The sequence below is a fragment of the Pogonomyrmex barbatus genome, unplaced genomic scaffold, assembly GCF_055798465.1.
Source record: "Pogonomyrmex barbatus isolate J1 unplaced genomic scaffold, ASM5579846v1 scaffold4, whole genome shotgun sequence".
Lineage (NCBI taxonomy): Eukaryota > Metazoa > Arthropoda > Insecta > Hymenoptera > Formicidae > Pogonomyrmex > Pogonomyrmex barbatus.
The window spans coordinates 5,158,064-5,179,429 of NW_028297138.1; the positions used below are offsets into that span (position 1 = coordinate 5,158,064).

The 21,366-nt window shown below is 34.7% G+C and overlaps 2 long non-coding RNA genes across 2 annotated transcripts in view; one reads left to right on the forward strand and one right to left on the reverse strand.

Moving 5' to 3' along the window:
- The first annotated feature begins 751 nt into the window (after positions 1-751).
- LOC112552469 (uncharacterized) lies at positions 752-1,965 on the forward strand. Its single transcript, XR_016140272.1, has 2 exons — positions 752-1,406; positions 1,515-1,965. It is a non-coding gene; the product is annotated as an uncharacterized LOC112552469 (long non-coding RNA).
- Positions 1,966-16,945: 14,980 nt separating this feature from the next.
- The window catches only part of LOC148935747 (uncharacterized), a 292,726-nt gene continuing 288,305 nt past the window's right edge, over positions 16,946-21,366 (reverse strand). Inside the window, exon 6 of the long non-coding RNA XR_016140226.1 lies at positions 16,946-17,168. This is a non-coding gene — a long non-coding RNA (uncharacterized LOC148935747). The remainder of the gene's footprint in view (positions 17,169-21,366) is intronic.

Sequence of the window (21,366 nt, forward strand, 5' to 3'; positions counted from 1 at the left end):
ATTTTGCTTCATGACAATGCTCGACCACATGTTGCAAAAGCGACTCAGGACCATATCTTTGCGTTAGGCTGGGAACTTCTCCCGCAGGCAGCGGGACTTCACGCGGCGTATAGCCCAGACATGGTGCCTTCCGATTACTATCTATTCCGGTCGCTGCAGCATCATTTGGCTGATATACATTTCGTGAGATTTGAAGAGATACGAAAATGCATTGATGACTTTATCGCTTCGAAGCCGGTGAGCTTCTATCGTCAAGGAATTTGCAAGCTACCCGAAAGATGGCAAAAGGTCGTTGATGCAAACGGGGAATATTTCGCTGATTAATATTTTTTTGTTTGTTTTTGAATAAAGATTGAATTCTACAAAAAAAGCTCAGAACTTTTTTGTATACCTAATAGTTTATATTAAATATTTTATTATTATAGTTTATATTAAATATTTTTTTAGTTTTTTAATAAATACGTTTTTCTAGTATCTTTTATTATTTTCATTTTTTTATTTTTTATTCTTTTAGTTTTCAATTGAATATGACTTTGAATTTATTATCAGTATGTAAATATAACTTCAAAAAAGTTGTAGAATAGTAATATTTTTGAAGATTATACATATATATATATTTTGTTTTATATTAATATGAAAATATACATATATATAGTTTTTAGTATAGTATATATATATATATATATATATATATATATATATATATAGAGAGAGAGAGAGAGAGAGAGAGAGAGAGAGAGAGAGAGAGTTATTAGCATTTTATACACACACACACACACACACACACACACGCACGCACGCACGCACGCACGCACGCACGCACGCACGAACGCACACACACACACACACACACACACACACACACACACACACGCACACACGCGCGCGCGCGCGCACACACACACACGGTGTTTCACGAGACTTTTGTCACCGCTCGTAAAAAAATAGATGGGATCGAGATGAACATAAAAGTCCCATATCATTTTCTGATATTCGCAATAATAATCAAAATATTAATTATTAAAAATCATCATATTAACTCCGTCCACTAGCAAATGTAAGCGCACGATAAGATACTTCCGCCCGGCATCGTTGATAAGCGCATGAGGAATTGTTTACTTCAAGGCGGCTTGTATGTAGTTATTGCCGCTTGAAGTAAACAATTCCTCACGCACCTATCAACGATTATTGAACACGGAAAATCTGTTTGTAGCGAACAAAAATACGAGCAAAAGGTAATCAAATTTATAAATTTATATATTCTAATCGACGAATCTTGTGTTATAATTTTTTATATTTTATTTTTCCAGAAAGTATTTTCTAGAACATATACTATGGACACTACTTACATATATAGAATTACATGGAACATCCAATGTATATGAGAGACTTAACTACATAAACAAGTAATATGTTAACATACAGTATCTAAGATAATTTCTGCGATATTATTCTGTGATATTGTGATACATATATTGTGATAAGTATACGAAGCATGGTATCTCTATTCATAGGTACCCCGACAGCCAAACATGAAAAGACAGATTATGCGCAAAGTCAGTTATAAATTTCTGATGCTAGAAAACTAATAGATTGCTAACAAATTCTGTAATATCCGACAATGTTAGCAAACTGCTGCCAGAAACTTGGCAGAAGTTGTTGACATTCTGCCAGCAGATTGGTAGTAGAAAGCGAACAAGACCTGCGCGACACAATTTGATGGCAGGATCTGTCTAATTTCTGCTGCCAGTCTGCTGACACAGAATGTCAACAGGTTCTATCAATAGAATGTAAACAGAATGAGATCTCAGATGAAGTCAGTCTGCTAACATTTTCTGATTAAATCTGTTGCCACTTTGCTGACATTCTGCTAATATTTTGCTGACTAGATACATGTAAATATTGGTGCAAATATATTGTATTTGTGCAGTTTATTTTGTAATAAATATGTCTATTTTGTATATAGTTTATTTTTGTTTTTATTAATTTTACATACCTATTTAATCATCTAATTATTATTTAATATCTACTTCAAATTTTAATATTGAAAAGATTACATGTATATATGAGACAAAACCCTACAATTTACTTTACTTCGCATTCCACCACCAGATGGCAGTGTCTCATTTTTCGTTGCCCATCTTATATACAAAGCTTTCATTTTTCTTGGTATATGTTCTGTGGGGACAACACTCTTAACCTTAACTTTATTATACTTTATTATACTTAAACATAGACATATAATATGTCTATGTGCTTAAAGCATAAACATAGATCTTATATGTATGGACTGGTAATACAGATATGATTATGTTCGCGGGAGATTGGAGAGAGAAACGTCTCTCTTTTTCTAAAAGTGTCCGGAAATACGTTTTGCGCATGCTTGATATATACCCAAATAAGAAGAGAGGGTGTGCGTCACAGCGGGGCCCGATCACGAACCAGTCGTGAAAACTCGTAATTATTTTGCGAAAAAATACCACCTCGCCAGGAATCGAACCTGGATCTCCTGTTTACCGGGCAGGCATCTTATTCTTTCGACTACCGAGGCATGTGATGATATTTATCGCAATAACGTTTAGAACAACAAGTCAACAATAGAATGACATACACACATATATTACAATATACACACATATATATATATATATATATATATATATATATATATATATATGTGTGTATATTCTCTCGAATCCCCACGACCGGTACTATACATTAATGCATTCTTATTGGTAGCATATTTATGCAAGTTAAAGGAAAGTTTGAGGTTATTTGTACGTTATTTGCAGAATATCGATATATATTTGCGGAATATCGATAGGAATATCATATTATATTTCTAAAAAAAAATAATGATTTGAAAGTATGTTATTTGCAGAGTGAGTTATTCAGAAAATAGTGTTTTCATTCGTAAGTAATAATGAAGCAGGACTTATTGTAAAATAACATATATTAAGCATATTTTAATAATTGTAGAAGCATTTATGCAATTTTTTTATTTACAAATAAATAAATAAATTTTATAAATTTTGAGAGCTTTAAAATAAATTCAATTCAATTATCATATTCTTAATACATAATAATTCTTAGAAAAAAAGTTATTTAATTGTTTCATTTAAAATTAAAAAAAATTTACATTCTATTATCCACTTTTTTAACAGATTTTACATTAGAACATTAGGTTCGCGTTGCTTAGAATTTTCAATATTTAAAGCAGAATAGATATATTTATAAGTAATAAAAAAAAAGAACAAGAAACTTAAGTGCAATAAGTATAAACAACACGAACCGCCTATTTATAGAAAACCATTTATTATTAGTCTCAAAACATTTATTGTTCAAAATAATTATAATTATCACATTTTTCCAAAAATTCGCATTTTTAAAAAGAAAATTATTCTTCTATAATTTCATTATTTAAAAAACGAGTGTATTGTGTGTCATATATATAAAATAAAACAACATTAAAAACTATATATAAAACTAAAATTTAAATATGCAGCAAGCATGCCATATATGATTCATTAAATATTGTAATTTTTATTTTATTCTTTTTTTATTATTTACAAAATTATCATAAAAAATAAAAACTTCGATATAGAATTATATATCGTTTATTTTAAAACTCTTTCCACAAATTAATCTAAAAATTTTATCTGATGTTTTTTTCACTTTTCTTATATATATATTTTTTTTATTTTATTGCATTTTATATGTTTGACTATAAAGTCTTTCATTCTTTACTCTTCATCAACATTTATTGTTTTCGATCATATTATTATATTAATCCGCCATATGCTTCGAACTGTGCAATACATATTTCCGGACATCTTAAGAGAAAGAAGTATTAAAAAGTACGTCTCCCTGTCTAATCTCCCGCGGACACTGTTTCTTATGCAGAAACTATTGCTAGTCCATATCTATAAGGTCTAGCATAAACGACCTTATGGTAGCACTCTTAGGGTGAATTCCCAGTGAGTGTGTCACGCGTCGTTATCCATTGCATTATGACGCGACGCGAGGTAAATTTAAAGATAGCGTCGTTCTTCACACTAAATACATATATATATGCATATATATATATATATATATATATATATATATATATATATATATTTATATATACAAATATATTATTTTAATTCAAGTGTTATTTCTTTGATTTGTGTTTGTAGAATTATAAACGTGCGCGATTTGGAGTCCATTTTCTCCTTTTTATTGGGAATCCTTTTGTCTGTAGAATGTCGAGCAATCTAACCGATGCGTCGTGCAAGGAGTCGCGCGGCAAATGATGCAATAAAATGGAGTGTTTTGATTGGTCAATTTGTAATTGACGGATGATGCGACGTGACACGCTCAGTGGCAATTCACCCTTAACTTTATTATGTTTAAAGTAGAGTTTTAGTGGAGGGCGTTGGAGTGATAGGTTGTTCTTCAATAGAGTGGTTTTAATTAAGACGTTTTAGCTTTATCCAGTGCTTTATCAGTGCTTTTAAACAGTTCTTTTCAGAACTAGAGGTAGAGATAGGTTTAAGGAAGTGAGAATAACATAAAATTATAAATAGGAAAAGGTCAGGATACAGGTAAGTCCCCCCGGTGACGGGAGCTATTGGTCCGCACAGATAAGGTTAACAAGAGTTACAGAAAGAATACGTCGCTTAAAAGCACGATTAGAAAGTTGAAGGAGAGGTTGTACACCAATATGAGCCAAGATAGTGATAAGAAGAACAGCTACATTAAAAGGCCGGCGACGAAAGACGTCCTGGATCAATTAATGGACAATGGACAATAAGAGAAACAAGCGGAAAAATCAGAATGGGAAAAAATAGAGTAAAATAGATTAAAAAGAAGAAGAAGATAAAGAATAAGGATTTGAACGAACAAAAAAGAGGGGCAGAAAATAAGAACGTTATTGGTCAAGAAGGCATGGAGAAGGAGAATGACCTATCAGATCAAACTATGGAAGTAGAAGAGGAAGGGGAGATGATTCAAGACGATGATACAAGACAAGTTGCAAGATATACGAGGTAAGAACAAAGAATTAAACAATAATCAGAAGAAAATGGCGGATAAAGGTCGAAAAACAGATAAAGAGATTTATATCAACGATAACGGATTGCTTAAGCACATAAGTGAGATCGACTTATATCAAGTTAAGAATAAATTCACATTTGACGAGCAGTTCAGAACTAGATACAAAGTCACATTGAAAATAGCAGATCGAAGTGGCACGTCAAAGAAAGGTAGTAATTATTTTAAATTACTTAGTGTTAAAGGAGAAAAGGATAAATCCTAGAAAAATCACAATGAGTTTCAAGTCGGCTATCTTACTTTTTTAAATCTTATAGATGCAAATAACGGGATTAGAAAGATTGAGGATAGCGAAGCAACAGGCTATTCGGCGGGGATCGATGATAGAGACAACTATTTTAAGGGTGCAGTGCCTATATACATGGACACAATAGATGATTTTTTCGATCTACTACTTTTCGATCGAACTAGTCTGGAAGGTGCTAAGATTAGAAAGAATGGTAAAAAGGAAGTGAGATAAAGAGGCTAACAAATTGATCGAGGAACCAATTGATTGTAACTTTCAAAGACAATCAGCCTAGAGACAAAAAGTTTTTATTGGATTGTCAGAAAAGTCATTTTTTCTATGTTTTTCAAAGGTCATTTATTTATATAAAGAACAAAGATCAATCAATAATATATTTCCCGTTTTATTAGAAGGACCTGTCTTTATCGGCGAAAAATTGAACAAGGTGCTGACAATCATGCTGACAAGATTTACAGTCTTATCTGAATTAAACGTTATATCATGCAAGGAGTTTTGAAGAGAGCGAAACAAATGAAGTCTGACGGCGCAAGGTCAGGCGAGTACGGTGGGTGTGACAACACATCCCATCCAAGCTCATAATAAGGTTTCTAGAACAAGCATTAGAAGAGTCGGAAAAGAAGGAAGGACATAGGCAAGGCAAACCTATCAGTCAGCAAGAGAGACTTCAACAACAAAAGGAAATACAGGAGAAAGAGAATAGAATTAGGCAAGAAGAAAAGAAATATAGAGAAAGAAGGATTGCGAAAAAGGTAAAGCAGGCTTTTTGGAATAGATAAAAGGAAACTTAAATATGGCATATTTTCGGTATTGACGTCGATTCTTTGAGAAATATCATGTTATGATCGTGAGATTTCAAGGAAGTAATGATCGATTTGTCACGTCGTGATTGGCTCGGAGATGTACACAATAATTATCCGCATACTTCTGCGAGTGGGATATAAGCATGCGAAATTCGCAAGCGGACACAGTCAGTCTTCGCCTAGCTATCCGTATCGAATAATCAAAGAATCGAAAAACCAAATAAAGTGACCAATAATAGTGATAGTTACTGTAATTATCTACTGTACCGTAACTATTCCGCAGAAAATTAAAACTTGCGGACGTTCATCCGAAATGACATAGATGCAGTCGAGTGGTACCTTAAGTTAACGCATGCGTGATTTTAAATATTAAGACATAATTTTTATCATTTTACAGTTCTACCATTTTATATATATATATCCTTTTTTTTATATAACTTTTATTATTAAGATAATTAATAATAAAGCGAGAACTCATTTTCTTTCGTCTTGCGATAAGATATAATTTTATTTTATTATTATTTTTTTTAGATATATATTTGGATATATAATTTGGAAATATAATTTTATAACGTAATTTTCTTTTTCTTGAATTACCTCTTCTTCGGTTCTCGATGCTGCAACTGTAGAAGAGACAAAGGAGCGTTCGACGATCTTAGTTTATACTAAAGGTGAGGCTTATCGCACTCAATTATTCCTAACATAAACTTTCCAACGAAGAGCTAGCTCGGAAAGTCTTTCGTTGCGCAACGAAAATTTAACTGACGAAAACGAATTAAATGAATTCTCGTTTTGCAATAATAAGATTTATTATTAAGTATTAATGATATCTCCGAAAAATATTAGGTCTTAGATTTATTTTTCTTTCTTTCTTTTCTTTTTATCTTTTTCTATTTTCGCATAAATAATCATAGCACGAAATAAAATGCTCAGTCGAGGAGTGCTTTGTTTGCTCCTCCCCTTTGCATCGGGCCTTACCCTGGGGGTACCAAGAGATGCTTGGATGCAGACGCGGCAGTCGTTAACGAACCTCGAGAGAGTGTAGTCGTCGAATCATTCCACTGAATCAAATCACCGAATCTTTTACTATTACTATTAAGACCGAAAATTATATTAACTATTAAGGAAGGAAAAGGAAAGGAAAGAAAATTTGCTAGAATTTTAAACTTTTAACCATTTACTTTGAACCACTTAAGATAATCATTTCTATTATTATTATTATTACTATTATTATTATTATTCAATTGGTTGGTTTCTTTATAAATTAAATTCATATCACGTTAAATTTATATCACCTTTTTGTGTAGCTCTTTATAGTAACATTTAAATACTATACTATATTTTTAATTTACATTATATTATTATTATTATTATTATTATTATTATTGTTATTATTTGACATCTCCTTTTTATATTGATTGATTAATATATTATTAGTATTAAACCTACGTCAAATTATATACAGTATTGATACTTTTATCCACTTATATATAATAATAATAATAATTTTGATATACCTTTGAAGCTCTTATACTATGTTTTCTAGCCTCATTCTTATTTGATATTGTCTAATTTGTTTTTCTATTCCACATATAATTAGATCTATACCACAATGTTGTTTCATTCACCATTATGATTCATGATATATTTTCCATTGATATTATTATTATTGTTATTATTCTATCTGCATTATTATTATTATTATTATTATTATTATTATTGTTATTATTATTATTATTATTATTATTATTGCCACTTTGTTAATATTATTTTTACATAACTCTTTATTGATATTTCTGTTTACGTTTACATTGATTTAGAAAATTATCTTTATTGCGAACCAAATAATCTTGAATTGAAATAATTTCGCGAATTCTGATCCAGATATAACCATATTTAGTATCCACCATAAAAGTAGAACTCGCCAGAGTTCCTTTCCTCAAATTCATTAAGTTCTAAGCCATCTCGGGACGTAACATTACTTAAAAGTAAACTTGTGGCAATAAATGATAAAATATCAATCACGTCTATACCTTGTGAATTTATCTCCTCGGATAATATAAAATAGGAAAGATAGACACTTAAACAACCAACTAAAATATATATATTTTTTTTCTTTTCCCTACAGTTATCAGAAGTGGAATTCGAGTCTCGCGGTATTTGTATTGGGAGAGCAGTTTCGCCGCTATGTGCGCGAAAGTGAAGACGAACGCGATATTCGGGGCGAGGCGCGACGAGTATATTCTATGTGAGTTACAGGTGAGATATTATCTTGCTGTGTGCGAAAATATCCAAGTAATTGTTTTGCCATTGTTGTTCCGTTTGAACATTGCTGTTTATCGTTCTGAATCATCATGAGATTGGAGGGTAATGATTTTACGTTGAATTGAAAGATGCTCTTCGCGAGAGACGTTTATCTACCAAGGGAGCAAAGGCGGAGTTAATTAAATGACTGAATGAACAAGATCCTAATATTTGGATGATCTTGGACGAAAAATTGGATAAAACGCTGACGGAAGGCGTATTAACTCTGGCTGTCATACGCGAAGCGACGGATGAGTCAATTGCTGCGGAGAACGATACATCGACACTGGAAGGATGTTCAGAATCTGTACCGCTGTTGTGAAAAGAACCTGATGACTATGTATATCGCGAGTTAAGGGGATCCTAAAGTGACGGGAATTACCGACACATTGCACTAAAGAACTTCTTATTGGCTTGATAGATTGCAAAATCCTTTCAGGCAATTAAAATACGCACAAAAAGAATATGCGGGATAATCGATTTAACAAGTAACTAAGAAAAAAATTAAAAAATTCACGTAATTTTAGCTCGTACAGCTGTTACATTAGATTTTCGTTTCCTTAATACAAAAATTTTATAGCTCATATATACAAAATGAGTACGTTTCGTACTTCGGACTAGATGAATAAACAATACTATATTTTTGGATTTATGATTGAGAACTTAGAAAAAAAATTTGAGACTTCAACAGATTGTATATGATTTTACGCGTATATATATGCTTGGCGCAGAGATATAAAATGATAAGTAGAGCAGTAATTATAGTTGACTCATCTTGCAATAGATGGCGTTGGAGAGGAAAGATAAAGACAAACGATCTATGGGATCGATAAAACGTTCAATAAGCTTGCTTGCTAGAATAAAGTGAATTTAATTTTTTATCGAAATCGACTACCTCGCACTTCTTTTTTGTGCTATGTTTCAATTGCACAAAAGGATTTTGTAATCTGTAAAGTCAATTCAAAGATGCCGGCTGTAATGTATCGATAATCCCGTTAGTATTTTCAATAAAAACAGTCAACATATAATTTGTGTTTTTAGATATATATATATATATAAATTCCTATTATATATATATATATATATATATATATATATATATATAAGTTTTACAGTCTCGTATGGATAAAATGATATAGTTCCGCACTTTGAATTATTTTAAAGAACAATACTGCTTGTAAAATTACAATCTGAAGCCTAACAAAAAAGATCTATGTATCAACAGCGTATGTATCAACTCATGTTCGAGAAAGTGATTCTCCGACTCACCATCTAATGGCGGGCGGGACGCCCCATCGGAGCTATATAAGAGCGGCACTCAGCACTGTTCTTCGCCTCAGTCGCCTCCAGCCTGTTAAAGACTAAGAGTTGTTAAAGACTAAGATTGCGACGCCCTCCGAGCCTTGGAGGCCAGCTCTGGTCTCAGGCTCTACTACACGGCAGTTTTTCTGCTGGGAAGACTGACCAATTTTTGACCGTACTCCTCGTGACAGTTAACGCCGCGGCAATCCGTCCGTGTCCGGTCACATCTCTCTGGCGATTGTGAACGCCGCCACTCCAATCCGTTCGTTTCCGAACGCATCTCTCTAACAGTGATGCTAGATTCAAGACGAGAGTCACGAGAGAGTCAGGAAGTGGGGATGCCGCACACAAGAAGAAAGTATGTCCGTGAGAGTTCGGAAGTTCGGTCGCCGTCGGGTAATAGACGAGGCTAGCAAATCTAGTCCTGACTCTTTCATTCTTTATTCTCACAACTGTTCGTTCAACGATTCTGATTTCTGACTATCGAAACGATCGCGCTTTACGATATAGGCTACGCTTTCGCGCTTACAGTTGTAAGCATTATATTAATAACATTGACGTACAATGTTCGTTATATTTAAAAAAAATGGAAATTATATCTGTTATTAGAAAGAGTTATATCTGTAATTAGAAAATAATAAAGAATAGATATAAGAAGATAGAAGATAGAAAAATTAGAAAAATAAAAAATTTTATTATATTTTTTTGTATTTTTGTATTTTTTTGTATTTTTTATATTTTTTAAATTTATTTTTTATTATATTTTTTACACATTTATCTTTGTAACAAGTGTAATATGTGCACATTAAAACAAGATAAAGTCTTGTGCAGATGTTCTTTATAGATATTGTATATTATTTATTTAAACTTATTGCTATTATTATTATTTACTATTATTATTAGTATTTATTTAACTTAATGCTTTAATGCATTTGATGAAACACAAGCAATTATCTTTTTTATTGTTGCATATTAGACGAAGATGGACTAGCAATATTGTCTGCAGCATGTAGGTGAAAACTTTTCTTTTGCTTTACCGAAGAAGTAACATAATTTATCTGCCGACATAAAAGATAAATGCTTTTCATTGAGCTTCATGTTTAAAGCAGTTTCTTGCTTTTAATATTGATTTCAATATACAAATGGTATTTACAGTCTACGATAATCTGTTTCGTTTTTTTGTTTTAACATCTGTTAAGAGGGAAAATATTCTTTCCGGAGCTGCATTTGAATTTGGGAGTGCTCTAATAGAATTCAAGAAGGCTCTTAAATTGGGATATTTGGTTTCATTATTTAAATATTGTCTTTGTAAAATCTCCTTCCACATATTATCAAAATTTAATTTTAACAAATCTTGTTTCTCTGTTACTGAAAAATCTGAATTTAAGGCAAACCATTTTTTCTTTAAATCGTTTTCAAAACCACCTATTCTTGCAGCAATAAAAAAAAGATCATGAAATGATGTTTCCCTAGTACTCAATAAAGCTATATGTAAAAGAATTTGTAATTTTGATAAAAATGTATCACTTACTGGTAATCTTTTGAAAATTTCTTCGACTGCAGTTATGTAAAATCGCAAACAGTTCTCTTGAATTGTTGCAACCATGTTTGCGTATCCATCCTCTATCTTGATGAAGATATTCTTCGCATTCCGATCCTAAAAAAATATCATTTAAAGATTTATGATTTTCTGTCTTACAAAATGTTATATTTGACAAATGTTTCAAAATTTCTGGTTTTATAAAATTTATACAAATTTCTTTTAAAAAATCAATTGATTTTGACTGTAATAGATGTATCCTCGTTTCCTCAACTTGGAAAAATACATTAAATACATTTAAAAAATGTAATGTTTATTTTAAGAATAGCAAATATGCTTTTGTATCTATTAGGTGTACAAAAAAGTTCTGAGCTTTTTTTTGTAAAATTCAATCTTTATTCAAAAACAAACAAAAAAATATTAACCAGCGAAATATTCCCCGTTTGCATCAACGACCTTTTGTCATCTTTCGGATAGCTTGCGAATCCCTTGACGATAGAAGCTCACCGGCTTCGAAGCGATAAAGTCATCAATGCATTTTCGTATCTCTTCAAATCTCACGAAATGTGTATCAGCCAAATGATGCTGCAGCGACCCGAATAGGTAGTAATCGGAAGGCGCCATGGCTATACGCCGCGTGAAGTCCTGCTGCCTGCAGGAGAAGTTCCCAGCCTAATGCAAAGATATGGTCCTGAGTCGCTTTCGCAACATGTGATCGAGCATTGTCATGAAGCAAGATCACTTTACGACGTCCTTGGCCAGTAAATGGTCTCTTTTTTTCTAATGCATCGCTCAAATTGATCAATTGTAGCAGTCTGCCGTGATTGTTTCACCCGGTTGTAACTCCTAATACAACACACCTTTCCAATCTCACTAGATACAGAGCAAAACTTTCTTGATGTGGATTAGGCTTTGGCGTCGATGTCGAAGGTTGACCAGGGTTAATCCATGATTTTTTACGTTTAGGATTATCATAAAGAATTCACTTTTCATCGCCTGTAATGATTTTGTGCAGAAAATCTTTTTTCCGGAACTTTGAAAGCAAAGTGAGCGCAGTGTCGCCGACGATTTTTGTTGTCTTCGAACAATTCATGCGGAACCCATCTGCCTTCCTTCTGAACCTTTCCCATCGTAAGTAAACGTACGGAAATGATTAGCTGCGTAACGCCAAGCTGTTCTGCAAGCTCCTTTTCAGTTTGCGCAGAGTTTATATCCAGCAGTGCTTGCAATTCGTCCGTTTCAATCTTTTAGAGCGTCCAGCACGCGGTTCATCTTCAAGACTGAAATCTCCTTGGTGAAATTTTTAATATCATCTTTTACATGTAGTATGACTTCAGCGTTCTCTCCATAGGCAGCACAAATCATTGCAGTGGCTTCAGCAGCATTTTTCTTCAGATGAAACGCGTGGATGGAAAATCGAATATGCTCTTTTGTTATTGCCATCGTGAATACTACTGATTTTTGAGGTTATGCATCAAACGCCAAACCGTATGGCATTTTAGAAGGCCAAATGTCAACGCAAAACCGCAAAAGGGCGGGAAGATATATAAAATTTAAATTGTTATTTCGGTTGTATGAAATTTAAAGCTCAGAATTTTTTTGTACACCTAATATAATATAAAAATATGCATTTGTTACTGTAGTCAGTTTTAATTTAATTCATTATATTTAATTATACCCGATAAAAAATTTTTCGTATAAAAACATATACGCATATAAACATGTATAAATATATATATAAATATATATAAATATATATATATATATATATACATATATATATATATATATATATATACATATATATATATATATATATATATATACATGTTTTTACACAACAAATTTTTTATCAAGTACATTATATTTAATAAAGATATTATTCTAATACAAGAAGAAGAATCAAAATTAATTAAACCTACATTGTATGCCAGTTACAAAATTGCTCATCTTATTGCACGTGAATCACGTCCATTTAGCATTGGTCCATTTATCAAACAATGTTTAGAAATTGCCGCAGAAACAATATATCTTAATGATATTAATAAATTTAAATCAATTAGTCTCTCTTCTCGAACTGTAGTACGTTGTATTGAAAAATTAGCTGAAGATCTCGAGCGACAATTGGTACTAAAAGCAAACAATTTTATTGCTTTTTCATTAGCTCTCGACGAGAGTACTGATATCGTTGACACTGCACAATTGGCAATTTTTATTCGTGGTGTAGATAGCAATCTTTCTATTACTGAAGAACTTTTAAATATAATATCTCTGAAAGGTATTACGACTGGAGAAGATATATTGTTTAACGTTGAAGAAGCAATAGAAAACATAAATCTATCTTGGGATAAATTAACTTCATTAATTGCTACTGATGGTGCTGCAGCAATGATTGGATACAATATGGGCTTCGTAGGACGTTTAAACTAGCACAATCAAAACAAGAAATACATTTGATCCATTGCATCATCCAAGAGGCATTATGTGCAAAATCTTTAAAGTATGACGAAGTAATGAAAATTGTAATCAAAGTTGTAAATTTTATTAGAACTATTGGATTGAATCATCGTCAATTTCGCGAATTTTTATCTTCTTTAGAGTCAGATTATACCGATATCTCCTATTTTTGCGAAACACGATGACTTAGTCGAGGTAAAACTCTTCAGCATTGTTTTCATTTATGCAAAGAAATAATTATATTTTTAGAAATGAAAGATAAGTCTGTGCCTGAACTATTACAGCCTTCCTGAATTGCCAATCTCGTCTTTCGGATATCACTAATCACTTAAATACATTAAATTACTCTCTACAAGGCAAAGATAAATTAATTCATATGTTTGATCAAATTAGATCTTTTAAACTGAAACTTAATTTATGGATCAATTTCAATCTCGACAGTTGCTGCATTTTTCAAATTTATTATCTGTTGCCATGCACATTCAAGATAAACAATATGAAGAATATATAAATTCATTTCAATTATTACATAATGAATTCGATTGTCGATTTAGAGAAATTCGATTTAGAGAAATGCATGTTTTAAAAGAAGACTTACTTATTTTTATGACACCTTTTACTGTTGATATTAATATTGTTCCCGCAGATATACAAATAGAATTAATAGATTTAAAATGTGACACTGCTCTTAAAAATCGTTTTGATATAATTACTGACATCGTACAATTTTATTCATATATATCTCAAGAACGTTTTCCTCTACATGCTCGTGCTGCAAAAATAATGAGTATGTTCGGTTCTACATATTCATGTGAACAATTATTTTTTATTATGAAATTAAATAAATCGCGATTACGCGAACAGTTAACAGATTCACATTTAAATGCAAATTTGTTTAAGTTATGCCAAAACGATAACACCTGATATATCGTATATAATATCGGAAAACTGAATATGAATCAAATATTAATTAAATGTTATAAGAGTTGCTTATTTAATATTATTGTAAGAATAGTTTATTTAAAATATAGATAGTTACTAATTTATGCTAATTTTGAGTCTGAATTTGTGCAACACAATATTTTTTACTCCTTGAATAGCACGTTCAACGAACAGACGTTCCTGCTATCCCATCTCTTCACTTGCGCCTAGCCGCCTAACGCTAACTCCAGCGCGCTTGACTGTTGCCCACGGGCATTGAGCGCCCGCGAGTAGTACTCACTTGCCGACCCCTGCCATAGCGTATTGGTATTGGTGCTCGAGGGAAGCACGTTCGAGCGGACTTTATTTATTTGTCAAGATCGAGACAAAGAAATTTTAAAAATTCGCGATAAGCTTGAAAAAAGTGAAATAAAACATTATGAGCTGCGCATTATGGTCTCGCTTATAGAAAGAATAAGAATAAAAAATTATTATTTTATGTATCCCAGTCGATGGAATCGAATTAAAACATGTCACGATGATCTGAGGCATGTAGGTGTTGATAAAGTTGTTGGAAATATCAAGAAGGTCTACTGGTTCCCAAATATGCGAAGAAAGGTAAAAGAGTATATTATCAATTATTTACAATATATCGAGTTTTCATCACCAAGTGGTAAGGCCGAGGAATTTTTGTACAATATTCCGAAAGATAAATTATCTTTTGTAATAATACACATTGATCATCTTGGACCATTAGAAAAAACCGGAAAAGGATTCATTATTGTCAACGCGTTCACTAAGTTCATTAGGATTTTCCCTTGTAAATCGGTAACTGCGGAAGAATTAATAAGGCATTTGCGTGATTATTTCCGTACGTACAGCAAGTCGAGGTGTTTGATTTCCGATAGAGGCCTGTTTTACATTCGATGTATTCAAGAAATTTTTGGAAGGCGAAAATATTAAACATGTCCTTGTGGCCGTAAGCACGCCAAGGGCTAATGAGCAGGTAGAATGGCTCAATAGAACTATCATACCGATGTTAGCCAAACTAAGTTAACTCCTTCTAAATGGGATCGAGTTTTGGAAGAAATCGAATATTTTCTGAATAACACTGTCTGCCGAACGACTGATGAGACTCCTTCATGTTTATTATTTGGGATCGAACAAAGAGGACAAACGATTTATTGCGAGACATACTTGATGTTCATATGGATCGTGATCTCAAAATTCGAAGTAGAGCGTGATGTGAACATCAAAGGATCACAGTTGGAAAAGGTATAATTTGCGAAGGAGATTTGCGCGCGAATATTTTAATACATTTATTGTACATACTGAAAGATATCTATTAGATTCGGAAAAAATTAACGGAGACCGACTGGATTTGAACTCGGGATCCCTCGTCTACCAATCCGACACTTAGTCTGCACGACCACGACGGCTCCTCTCTGTTAGCTGTTTATATTCCGAATCTCTTTCATGACCGCTGACGGTCGTCTAATTCTTACAGCTCGGCCATTCTGGCTTTACATTCGTCCCGAATGTACCGAGTCTTCATCTATCGGAATTTTATCCGAAACTTGGAGCTTCTGCTCCCGAATTCGTTCACTTTTTGAACGATCGACACGACATTGGAGTATTTTAACTCCACGACTTTTTCCGTTCACTTTTGAACGATTGACACGACATTGGAGTATTTTAACTCCCCGACTTGGTTCATTTCGAATAACACACAAACGACACACACAAAATCGACTGAATTCTCCCTGTCAGGTAACATAGGCTGTATCCTCTCTGAGGTAACATGGGCTGAATCCCACTTCTGAGATTGAAAGATATCTATTAGATTCGGAAAAAATTAACGGAGACTGATTGGATTTGAACTCGGGATCCCTCGTCTACCAATCCGATACTTAGTCTGCATGACCACGACGGCTTCTCTCTGTTAGCTGTTTATATTCCGAATCTCTTTCATGACCGCTGACGGTCGTCTAATTTTTACAATACATTGAATTGAATTTGGTAAACTTTTCAATGATTTTTTTGATATTTCGTTTTATTATCTCTTACCAGTATGGATCGACGAAGTTGTAGGGGGTGATACTCGATTCACACGGGCTGGCGCCTAAAATTTTTCCACTGTTCAAGCGCTGTGAGTAGCTAGTGGTCAATTGGGACGTGGTCAAACGGATGTCAGTTGTAAGTATGGTTAACTGTTAAATGCTGGAAGCCCTCACTGTTTAAATAGTTGTAGGACTTCCAGCAATTTGAAACAATTATTGTTCCTGGTATGATCCATTGTTTGATACATGCCAGGAGTGTTTCCTCTGTTCGATCTTCTACTGGCACTATGAAAATGCTCCCCGACTCCTGCTTATATCCTCCGAATCCACTTGCCTTTTAAAAGGCGACCACGATTTCCTATGATCAATTTTTGCTTGGTCTATTCCCACAGTATGTTCTGGACCGCCAAGTTTTTAGCTTTGTTTGTCAGTCCAGTACAGATCTATAATGTACAAAATATAATATAAATAAAATATAATTGTAAATATTATATACATATGTATCAATAATGCACAACACTTAATTATATTACTTCGCGAAAAACTGAGCCAGTCGACAACCATGGCGAAAGAAACATTAGTAAGTGGGGCACTATGGCGTGTCAAAACAAATCCCCACCACCTTTCCACTGGCGCCAGGGGCGTGGCCCCCGACAGTAAAAAACTGGCAGCCACGTGGAAATGGAGCGTTCTGATTGGTCGATGGGGGGAGGTGATAATTAGGTAATTAGTGGGAGCGTTCTGATTGGCTGGCTCCATAGCTGGCCGGCGCGTGATTGGTTCTACCCATAGTGCCTCATGTGTGCCATTGGTTGTCGAAATGCTAGACGAAAAAGTGGGGGAAGGGGGAGAAAGTGTCTGGGACCGTTTAGAGTCCGAAAATAAAATGGCGTCTGCGAGACGAAAGAAATATAGCGGGTCTGTAAAAGGAATATACTTGTTGAGAATGGAATGTGATTGTGTGACACGCGGGATGGAACGAAGAGAAGAAAACCAATTTTTTGTGGGATTTTATGGGTGGCTATATATGGGATATGAAAAATCACGTTTTTCTTAGGGCAAAAGGTTTTTCGGCGCCTCATAGTCAGTGAATTTAGATAAATTTCTCAACTTATTTGACATTTTTTGTATGGAGAAAATGCAGGTTACAAGTGGATAGATTTTGAAGACGTGAGGTTTGTCGGAGTGTAATAACCGTTAGAATGATTCAGCGTGTCGTACGGTATTTGGGGGAGGAAAACAGGAACGGACAGGTTCACACTAGAAGTGTCTGACGACGACGACGACGACGAATTTAGAGTTATACGAGGATTTTATCTTATCCACAAACACGTGGGCTGAAAAAATTTTCTTTCGACGTGACGATAACTATGCAAGCATATTGAAGGAAGAGAGAGAGAGAGAGAGAGAGAGAGAGAGAGAGAGAGAGAGAGAGAGAGAGAGAAAGTAAACCTAATTATGGAAAGGACAAAGAAGATGGCCTTGATTTCCACGAAAAATCTCGAAAGAATGCAGCATCGTCTCCAACAACATCGGCGATCGAAAATAGGCATCAGGGAAAACTCCATGCGGCAGAATTCAGAGATGATACAAGGAGAAAATTTAAATTCCGTACAAACACCCGGAACGACTTTGTCACGTCTCGATTTTGATATGAGCAGAATTCTTAATTCTCCCACCTCGCACGATGTAAGTGAGAAATGGAAATTGTATAAAGAAGTACTTTGGCGATCTCCTTTTTGATAAAGCGCAAAAGGAAGATTCAACGCGTAACGCCGCCGATGAGAATAATTCAGATGCGCAGGAGAGGGTCGTGGTGGAACCAGCGCTCGAATCACAACCATTGAGCAAACTTTCTCATCTTGATGAGTAAATAAGTAATATACTACGTGCCGATTCTCTGCGTAAGCGCGAACGGCAAAGCATCGAAAAAATATTAGAAAACGTGCCGAAAAGTTTTCGCGCCAAGGCGCGTTTACTTTTGAAACATTTGATCGATAAAGCAGTACCCGCGAAAATTACTTGGGACGAGGAAGGAATCGTGACTATCGATAATGATGTTATAAAAGATTCGAATATCATGGAACTGATAAACGACGCGATGCACGAGAGAAAAACCGAAAGCAATAGGAAGAGGTCAGTTTGATTACTACGTACGACAAATACCCCGGCTGTACTCGTAGGAAATAAGAAATTGTTAGCAACCACATTTGTCAAGATATCATCACCACGAGCGAGTTCCACTCCGAAAATACCGAGAAAATTTTTAACGTCAATGACGACGACGCCGACGACGACGAGAAAAAGAGTACGCTGCACGAGAAAAGGACAAAAACGCAAGACCGAAGAAGAAGAGCGAGCGAAGTGCGCATTGTTTCTTTCGCTGCGTTTTCGTAAAGACGATATCCCTATAACCTTCGTGAAAGATTCTCGACAAGAAAGATGCTTACTCGATTGGAGTGAATTGAAATGATCAGACTTGAAAATTTGTATTACGATCCAGCGCACTGTGCGGGGTATTCGGCAACGGATAACTTGTCGCATGCCATTAAACCGAATTTCTCTCGTAAAGAAGTAGCTCGCTGGCTCGAAATCGCGAATCGCAAGACGCGTACACGCTGCACCGTCCGACGAGACGAAAATTTCCGCGATTACGTTACAACGTGACGAATATCGACGATGTGGGAGATTAATTTGATCGAACTCCGTAATCTCAAAAGTTACAACGACGGATTTTCTTATCTTCTCGTGATTATCGACGTACTTAGTAAATTTGTCTGGGTAGAATCGTTGCGAGATAAAACGAGCAATTGCGTGACAAGGGACTTCCAAAATATTCTCTCAAGAAGCGATGGTCGAATACTCGTGTACAAACCGACAAGGGTAAAGAATTTATCGCGCGACCGATGCAAGATTTTTTAAAAGAAAGAGGCATACGTTATCGAGTAACTCGCAATCCGGACATCAAAGCCGCCGTCGTTGAATGCTTCAATAGAACGTTGAAGGAGCGAATTTTGGCGCTATTTTACACATAAAAATACGCGGCGTTACATCGAAGTGCTGTAAGATATCGTGCGCGCTTACAATCACACTCGTCACTCTTCTTTCACCACGCAATTATCTCACGGCGTACATTTATTTATTATTTTATTTATTCAGGGAATAGGAAGTCTCGCTTAGCGAGATTCAATTTTCCTCCAGTCTTTTTTGTCGTTAGTCGAAACGATAATAAGATTAGATTTGTTGATTTGAAGAGTGTAAAGGATGAGAAGAATGCTGATAAGTTTACGGTGAAAGAATTGCACTTACAGACAGGGGTTTATGAAAATACAGAGGAACTTATCTACGCGATTAATAAAGAGTACAGACGCACCGATTCGCATTTTACTTTCAAACTACAAAAAGGCTCAGGTGATAATGTCCGTATAAGCATCGATTGTGATGACAATTGTACTCTCTTCATTATATAAATCTGCCAGCTAATATTTTTCAAATATTGAGGATCAACATCGATGATACTGGCACAATTTACCGTCACAAGTTACCTAATTCCAACGAATTAACGTCGTTTTTGAAACTCGGTTATGCCATCGATAGTGGACGCGCTGTATCTTTCTTTTTTTTGTAAAATTCAATCTTTATTCAAAAACAAACAAAAAAATATTAATCAGCGAAATATTCCCCGCTTGCATCAACAACCTTGTGCCATCTTTCGGGTAGCTTGCGAATTCCTTAACGATAGAAGTTCATCGGCTTCGAAGCGATAAAGTCATCAATGCATTTTCGTATCTCTTCAAATCTCACGAAATGTATCAGCCAAATGATGCTGCAGCGACCGGAATAGGTAGTAATCGGAAGGCGTCTGGGTTATACACCGCGTGCGGGAGAAGTTCCCAGCCTAACGCAAAGATATGGTCCTGAGTCGCTTTTGTAACATGTGGTCGGCATTGTCATGAAGCAAGATCACTTTACGACATCCTTGGCCAGTAAATGGTCTCTTTTCTTCTAATGCATCGCTCAAATTGGTCAATTGTAGCGGTCTACCGTGATTTCACCCGGTTGTAACTCGTAATACAACACACCTTTCTCCAATCCCATCAGATACAGAGTAAAACCTTCTTGGTGTGGATATTAGGCTTTGGCGTCGATGTCGAAGATTGACCAGGGTCAACCCATGATTTTCTACGTTTAGAGTTATCATAAAGAATCCACTTTTCATCGCCTGTAATGATTTTGTGCAGAAAATCTTTTTTCCGGAACTTTGAAAGCAAAATGAGTGCAGTGTCACGCCGACGATTGTGATGATTTTTGTTGTCTTCGGACAATTCATGCGGAACCCATCTGAACCTTTCCCATCGTATGTAAACGTACGGAAATGATTTGCTGCGTAACGCCAAACTGTTCTGCAAGCTCCTTTTCAGTTTGCGCAGAGTTTATATTCAGCAGTGCTTGCAATTCGTCCGTTTCAATCTTTTGAGGGCGTCCAGCACGCGGTTCATCTTCAAGACTGAAATCTCCTTGGAGAAATTTTTAATACATCTTTTACATGTAGTATGACTTACAGCGTTCTCTCCATATGCAGCACAAATCATTGCAGTGGCTTCAGCATTTTTCTTCAGATGAAACGCGAAGTGGATGGAA